Source organism: Jatropha curcas, chromosome 4 (assembly GCF_041381405.1).
Source record: "Jatropha curcas cultivar XTBG-Jc1 chromosome 4, XTBG_Jcur_1.0, whole genome shotgun sequence".
Lineage (NCBI taxonomy): Eukaryota > Viridiplantae > Streptophyta > Magnoliopsida > Malpighiales > Euphorbiaceae > Jatropha > Jatropha curcas.
In genome coordinates this window covers 20,884,036-20,891,478 of record NC_143154.1, presented here as the reverse complement: position 1 = coordinate 20,891,478, position 7,443 = coordinate 20,884,036, and the positions used below count along the sequence as shown (strand labels likewise).

General features: G+C 35.9%; 1 long non-coding RNA gene across 1 annotated transcript; it reads left to right on the top strand.

Moving 5' to 3' along the window:
- The first annotated feature begins 3,374 nt into the window (after positions 1-3,374).
- Positions 3,375-5,257, top strand: LOC149496952 (uncharacterized). Its single transcript, XR_016320359.1, has 3 exons — positions 3,375-3,539; positions 3,670-3,754; positions 5,161-5,257. It is a non-coding gene; the product is annotated as an uncharacterized LOC149496952 (long non-coding RNA).
- Positions 5,258-7,443: the final 2,186 nt, after the last annotated feature.

Sequence of the window (7,443 nt, the reverse complement as noted above, 5' to 3'; positions counted from 1 at the left end):
TACCCACAGTATGTGATTTTCCGGATGTGTTTCCAGAGGAGTTGCTTGGTTTACCTCCTGAGAGAGAGGTTGAATTTGGTATTGAGGTTATGCCTGGTACTGCACCGATATCCATTGCTCCATATCGGATGGCGCCTGCTGAGTTGAAAGAGTTGAAGATACAAATTCAGGAATTGCTTGATAAGGGGTTTATTCGTCCTAGTGTATCTCCGTGGGGTGCTCCAGTATTGTTTGTAAAGAAGAAGGATGGATCACTTAGATTGTGTATTGATTACAGACAACTTAACAAAGTTACTGTGAAGAATCGGTATCCATTGCCTCGGATAGATGATTTGTTTGATCAGTTGAGAGGAGCTAGTGTATTCTCGAAGATAGATCTGAGATCAGGTTATCATCAGCTAAGGGTGAAGGCATCAGATGTACCTAAGACTGCTTTCAGGACATGCTACGGTCACTATGAGTTCTTGGTAATGCCATTTGGTTTGACTAATGCTCCTGCAGTGTTCATGGATTTGATGAACCAGATCTTTCATCCTTACTTAGATCAGTTTGTGGTTGTGTTCATTGATGACATCTTGGTATATTCTCAGACTAGAGAGGATCATGATCACCATTTGAGAATTGTACTTCAGATATTGAGAGAGAGACAGTTGTATGCTAAGCTAAGTAAGTGTGAATTCTGGTTGTCTGAGATTGCTTTCTTGGGTCACATTATTTCTGTTGAGGGTATTAGAGTTGATCCGAAGAAGATAGAGGCAGTGCTTGAATGGAAGCCACCTAAGAATGTTACAGAGATTCGGAGTTTCTTAGGATTGGCTGGTTATTATAGACGATTTGTCAAGGGATTTTCTCTCATTGCGGCTCCTTTGACTAGACTTCTTCAAAAAGATGTCAGATTCGAGTGGAATGATAAATGTCAGAATAGTTTTGAGAAGCTTAAGACGATGCTTACTGAGGCTCCAGTGTTGACACAGCCAGTTTCGGGTAAACCGTATGATGTGTATAGTGATGCTTCACATAATGGATTGGGTTGTGTGCTTATGCAGGAGGGTAAGGTAGTTGCTTATGCTTCTAGACAGCTTAAACCACACGAGAAGAACTACCCTACTCATGATTTGGAGTTAGCAGCTATAGTCTTCGCTTTGAAGATTTGGAGGCATTACTTGTATGGTGAGAAATGTCATCTGTATACGGATCATAAGAGTCTCAAGTATCTACTTACTCAAACGGAGCTTAATCTGAGACAGCGCAGATGGTTAGCGCTACTTAAGGACTATGACTTCACCATTGATTACCATCCGGGTAAAGCTAATGTGGTAGCAAATGCACTTAGTAGGAAGTCCTTGGTTACTTTACGTGCTATGAATACTCGATTATCTGTAGCTAGTAATGGTGCACTCGTGGCAGAGCTTATGATTAAACCTAGCCTACTTCAGCAGATTCGAGACGCACAGAGGGATGATGAGACAATTGCCTTGTGGAAAGATCGAGTCAGAGATGGAAGGAAAAAGAGATTTATGATTAAAGATGACGACTGCTTGTACTTTGGGGATCGGATTTGTGTGCCTAAAATTTCAGAGTTGAGAAAGAGTATCTTAAAGGAAGCTCATAGTAGTCCCTATGCTATGCATCCTGGCAGTAATAAGACGTATCAGGATTTGAAATCACAATATTGGTGGCCGGCGATGAAGAGGGATATCACAGATTATGTGTCGAGGTGTTTGACGTGCCAGCAAGTGAAAGCAGAGCATCAGTTTCCTTCTGGTTTGTTACACCCTACTTCTATTCCAGAGTGAAAATGGGATAAGGTTACTATGGATTTTGTGACTGGATTGCCTTTAACTCCTAAAAAGAAAGATGCTATATGGGTAATAGTTGACAGATTAACTAAGTCAGCACACTTTCTTCCTGTTAGGACCGACTTCACCATGGAGCAATATGCAGAGCTGTATATAGATGAGATAGTGAGATTACATGGGGTTCCTTCTTCCATCATTTCAGATAGAGATCCGAGATTTACTTCTAGATTTTGGAAGAAGCTACATGAGGCCTTAGGTACGAAGCTGAATTTCAGCACAGCTTTTCATCCTCAGACAGATGGTCAGTCAGAGCGGGTTATTCAGATTTTGGAGGATATGTTAAGAGCTTGTGCTATTGAGTTTGAAGGTAGTTGGGAGAAGTACATTCGACTTGTAGAATTTGCCTATAATAACAGTTATCAGTCGAGTATTCAGATGGCCCCTTTTGAAGCACTATATGGTAGGAGATGTAGGACTCCACTGTGTTGGTCAGAATTGAGTGAGGGCAAGATGGTAGGTCTGGACTTGATTCGGGATACAGAGGAAAAGGTCAGAATTATCAGAGATAGATTGAAAGCAGCTTCAGATCGTCAAAAATCTTATGCGGATTTGAAGAGGAAAGATATAGAGTATGCAGTGGGAGATAAGGTTTTCCTTAAGGTATCTCCGTGGAAAAAGATATTGAGATTTGGAAGAAAGGGTAAGCTTAGTCCTAGGTTCATTGGTCCATATGAGATCATTGAGCGTGTGGGTCCATTAGCCTATAGACTAGCTTTACCACCAGACCTGGATAGGATACATAATGTTTTCCACGTATCTATGTTGAGGAGGTATCGGTCCGACCCATCACATGTAATATCAGTGGAATCTGTGACTATAGAGCCAGATTTAACTTATGAAGAAGAACCAGTGAGGATACTTGCTAGGGAAATCAAGGATCTAAGGAATAAGAGAATTCCGTTGGTAAAGGTTCTTTGGAGAAACCATAAGACCGAGGAAGCTACATGGGAAAGTGAAGATATTATGAGACAACAGCATCCTCAGTTATTTAATTCAGGTGAATTTCGAGGACGAAATTCTTTAGGGGGGGGAGAGCTGTAACGCCCCATTTTTCTTGTGTTTTCATAGTAGTTTACTAGTCTGTGAATAGTACCACCGGTCCGGAAGTTGGTATTATTTTGGTCCGAAAAATTACTATTTATGTTTTATATTTTATTTAACATTTTTGGAGCATGTATGCATGGTTTTTATGGGTAGAAAGTAAGTAAGGAATATTTTTGGAGAATTTAGATAATTAGTGAATAGTGCATTATGGTGCTATATTAAGTAAGGAAATTTGAGCAATTATTTTTATGGAGGAAATTTAAGGAATTATTTTTATGGAATAAATTAGAGAGTTTTGTGGAGATAAATAATATTTTGAAGGAATTTAATTGGAGAATATTTGGAGAGAAGACCAAAATACCCTCCAATTTGGAGAAAAGACCAAAATACCCCCTTAGTTGCTTTAATAAAGCAACTATCAATTATTGAGCACCAACTTTTGCCTTCTTCTTCTCCATACACATTTCTTTCTTCTCCTTCTTCTTCTTCTTCTTCTTCTTCTTCATTTTCTTCAATTCCTACTTAGTAAACACCCATCCAACTTGATTTAAGGCATAAATCTTAGAGAGTGAAGCTAGAGAAGTAATCTTTGGTGACTAATTTCAAGGAATTTGGTGATTTTCCTACTTGGGTCAAGTAAGTGATTTTATGATAAGTGAATTATTTTTGGATTTAGAGTTGGCTTTTAGCATCTACATGCTTAATCATGCTCCAATTACTTCTTTTATGTGTTTTCTTTGTTTGATTTTGAGTTTCTTCCATGTAGAGGGTGGAGAACCTTCTAATAAGGATAAAGGCAAGACCAAAGCTTGAGAAGCTTTGATTAAAGCTTGTTAAAGCTTGTTTTGAAGGTTAGTGTTCATAAACACACTTACCTTATTCAAAATTTTGATTTTGTGCCTTTATGCTATTATGTGTATATTTTGAGATTTTGTATGAAATGATTGATTTGTTGAATTTTGGTTGCCATTACATGCTCTTGGATGATGTTTGATGAGTATTTATGTTGTGGTAGACATTTCTACCTTGTATCTTTGTGGTTCATGTTCCTTTCATGGCTAAAGTAAACTGAATTTGGGAAAAACGTGATTTTGAGTGAGCTTTAGGACCATTTTTCAATCCTTTCTAATTTCCATTTGTGTCTGAGTTCTTCATAAAAGTTGTAGGTCTATCTCTTAGCTTTCCAACCCATCCTCTTGTGTCCAATTTGGAGATATATAACTCAACTTATGGCTGAAATACCCAAACTGACTCTGTTTGTGTCGGGCCACATGCATCACTGACTTTAGTGCCCATTTTGACCACTATAATGACAAGATTAGGTTCTGAGTTCTTCATAAAAGTTGTTTCCCTGTGTCTTGCGAATTCGCTCGTTCTGGATTGGTTTAATTTGAGTGTGGGGTTTAGTAGGAATTCAAGAAACAATGGACTTGGTTCTGCTGAATCAGGTCTGGTCTGTCAGTCTGTGTTCCTAGCTTTGTTTTGTTATCTTCCATATTGATCTGGGCTGTGATCCCTTCATAACATTTGTAGGATTTTGTCTTAGCTTTCTAACGACTCTAATTTCATTTAATTTGGAGACCCATAGCTCCGGTTATGTTTTAAAAACACAGCAGAGGTCCATGTTATTTTTATGCTGGAAATTTTCTATGTTAAGTCATTTTGTTTAAGTATGAGAATTTTTATGAATTACTTAAGTTTAAATTAAGTTTTTATTATGAGAAGACTAAAGAACATGAATTTTATGAGAAATTTTTTTGGGCTCTAATATACTTGGTGTGGATTTGATGCATGATTTGATTTTATTATGTATGATGAGCATGCTCGGCATTTGATGCCATTATGATAAGAAGCTATCATCATATGCTAGGCACGTGGGTGTCTTATGTTAGGGCGGACGCGCTCTATATGTTATGAAAAGGTTGGCGACCTAAGGCCATTATGAATAAGCTATGAAAACTTATCTGCTTCTTTTTCTCCTAAGTGTATGTGAGCCCTTATACAATATTTTTAAGGAAGTGAAATAAATGAGATCACATTATGTTAATAACTCTTATTTTACCACAATATATTTATGATATCAAATGAATTTTTAAAGCATGATGTGTTGGTGTACATATGTAATACATGTTCAAATTTAGTGATTTTATGTATATAAATGATTTTTTTAAGTATGTTGTCATCACAACATTGGTTTGTTGTGTTTTATGAGCACCACTGAGTTTTATACTCAGCGCGTTGATTTTATCACGCGCAGGTTGGAGATTGTGCTTGCTGCTTAAAGACCTGAAGAGTAGCATCAGAGCTGAAGAGATATTTTGGTAGTTACTTAGTGTTTTTCTGTAACTAAAAATTATGGCATGTATAAGTATTACATTTTTGGAGACTGTATTATTTCATTTATAACTTAAGCATGTTATTGTAAATTATTTTGGTGTATATATATTGGGAGATAAACTTGGACTTATTTAATGGTTAGAACATTAGAAGTTGATATATTTAAATGAATGTATTGAAGTGATGAATATTATAATGTTATTGAGGAACTATGGAGTTATGAAATGATAGAAGTGCTCTTGTGTTGTTATTGGAGTTTGATGGGGTTTGGAGTTTGAATTTGGGAGTGCTTTGTATTCATATGTTTGGCAACTTCTATTTTTAGGGGAAACTCTTGCAGTTTTTCTGTAGGATTCTCCCACATCATTTTCAAAACAAAATATTATTACTTGCTAAACTTATGAATACTAAGTCACTTCTAATTCATAATATGATTGTATGGTTTATATGTAGGTTAGGACGGTGCCTCCGGCACCGAATGTGGCATCCACCGTCAGGTCTTTCGGGATCGGGCGGTGGGTGTTACAATCTTCTTACAAAACGAGTTATAATTAACTCCACATTTATAGAACAATTGAGAATAAATAATTTTTCCAAAATAGTCTTATAGTTCGCTATATTTACTTCATATAATTAAGAACATCTTCTTCAATATTTCACCTCAATTAGTAAGGGACTCACCCTTCCTATAATAATGTTTGACTTCAAATTAGACTAGACTTTTTCCCACAGAGTAACCAAGCTCAATAGTACTTTCATCTTTTTTTTATCTTGATTCAATTTATCCTTGCCACTATCACGCTCTTTACTTCTTTCCATGCATCAAGTGTCACATCACTTAGTGGAGAAATATTCTCAATTACTCACCCAAAAGAGATACACGTACATGCAAGGATGGATGAAATTCCATCATTGCTCTTTCGTCAAGGCATTTAATAGGGGTACCTCTACTACTTTCTTATGAACTATATATATGTAAACATGGATGAAATATACTTTTATCATCATGTCCCTACTATATTACCTTGATCTCTGTTAATAATTAACTGACAAGGGTAATGCTTCAATGTGTAAGGTAACTGATCTGGATTGGGTTCTTATCTGTGATACCCTTTTAGGACGATTAAGATTCTGTAAGAGTTCACTTTTCCACTATTAAGGTAATTATTACTTGCACAAACCCATTAACCTCAATTATTATCCCTTAACCTTACTAGGGCAAAGTAGTTTGAATTCAATTTATTATAATCTTTTCTTATCACTTTTATTACTCACTTGTGCTCCGTCACTTCTTACTATGTCCAAAACTAGAATATTCTTTCAGCCTTTATGCTTAATGTAAGCGGTTGTTTGATGGCCAGTCTCTAGCTTAACTTGTCTCATAGGGCCCTTATTTCATTATTTGGTTACGTACGAAGTATATTTAAACATGTAATAACTCATTAACAATGATTAGACCCTTGTTTTCTAAACTCTTATAATAAGGTTACCTTATAAAACTTAACTTCATCTTCATAATATTACATTACACGATCATTACAGAAGTTACTACTATATAGTGGTATTGACTTCATCTTAACCCTAACACAATACTTCTATTATTTGTACACGAAATACTTGATCTAACTTTTATATTGTTTCATACCCTACATTAATCTTTAAAACTACTGAGTAGCTCCCAGACAGTTCCTCCTTAAAGAGGGGGTCAATATCGCAATTATACTCATCATTGGGGTCTTTCCTCACATATTTCATACCATGATGGTGCCAAGAGATACCCATTCTGATTGATAAACTGGATTCATAAATTAAATAGTTCTATGCTCAAACTACCACTAATTGGTGACACCAGAAGTGTTTCGGAGGGGTAACACCCATTCGTTGAAATTCCATCAAGAATTATTATATTTAACCATTTCATAACTATTGATGTTCATTGACTATTAAAAATCTTTTCTACTAAGTCCTTGACTTTCTATTTGTCTCCTAACTCCTCAATAGTTCTTACATTTGATGTGCCCTCAAAATTCAATGAAAATAGTATTTTCAAATTACGACGTCATTGAGACCAAGTAATTGAATCAAAGGATATGGCCATAATAACATGTAAAATTTTTTTTTTTTAATCAATGCATATTAAAACCACTTCTCCCATCAAGTTTATTTTTAATTTAACATATAACCTAAGAAAATTATCATTATC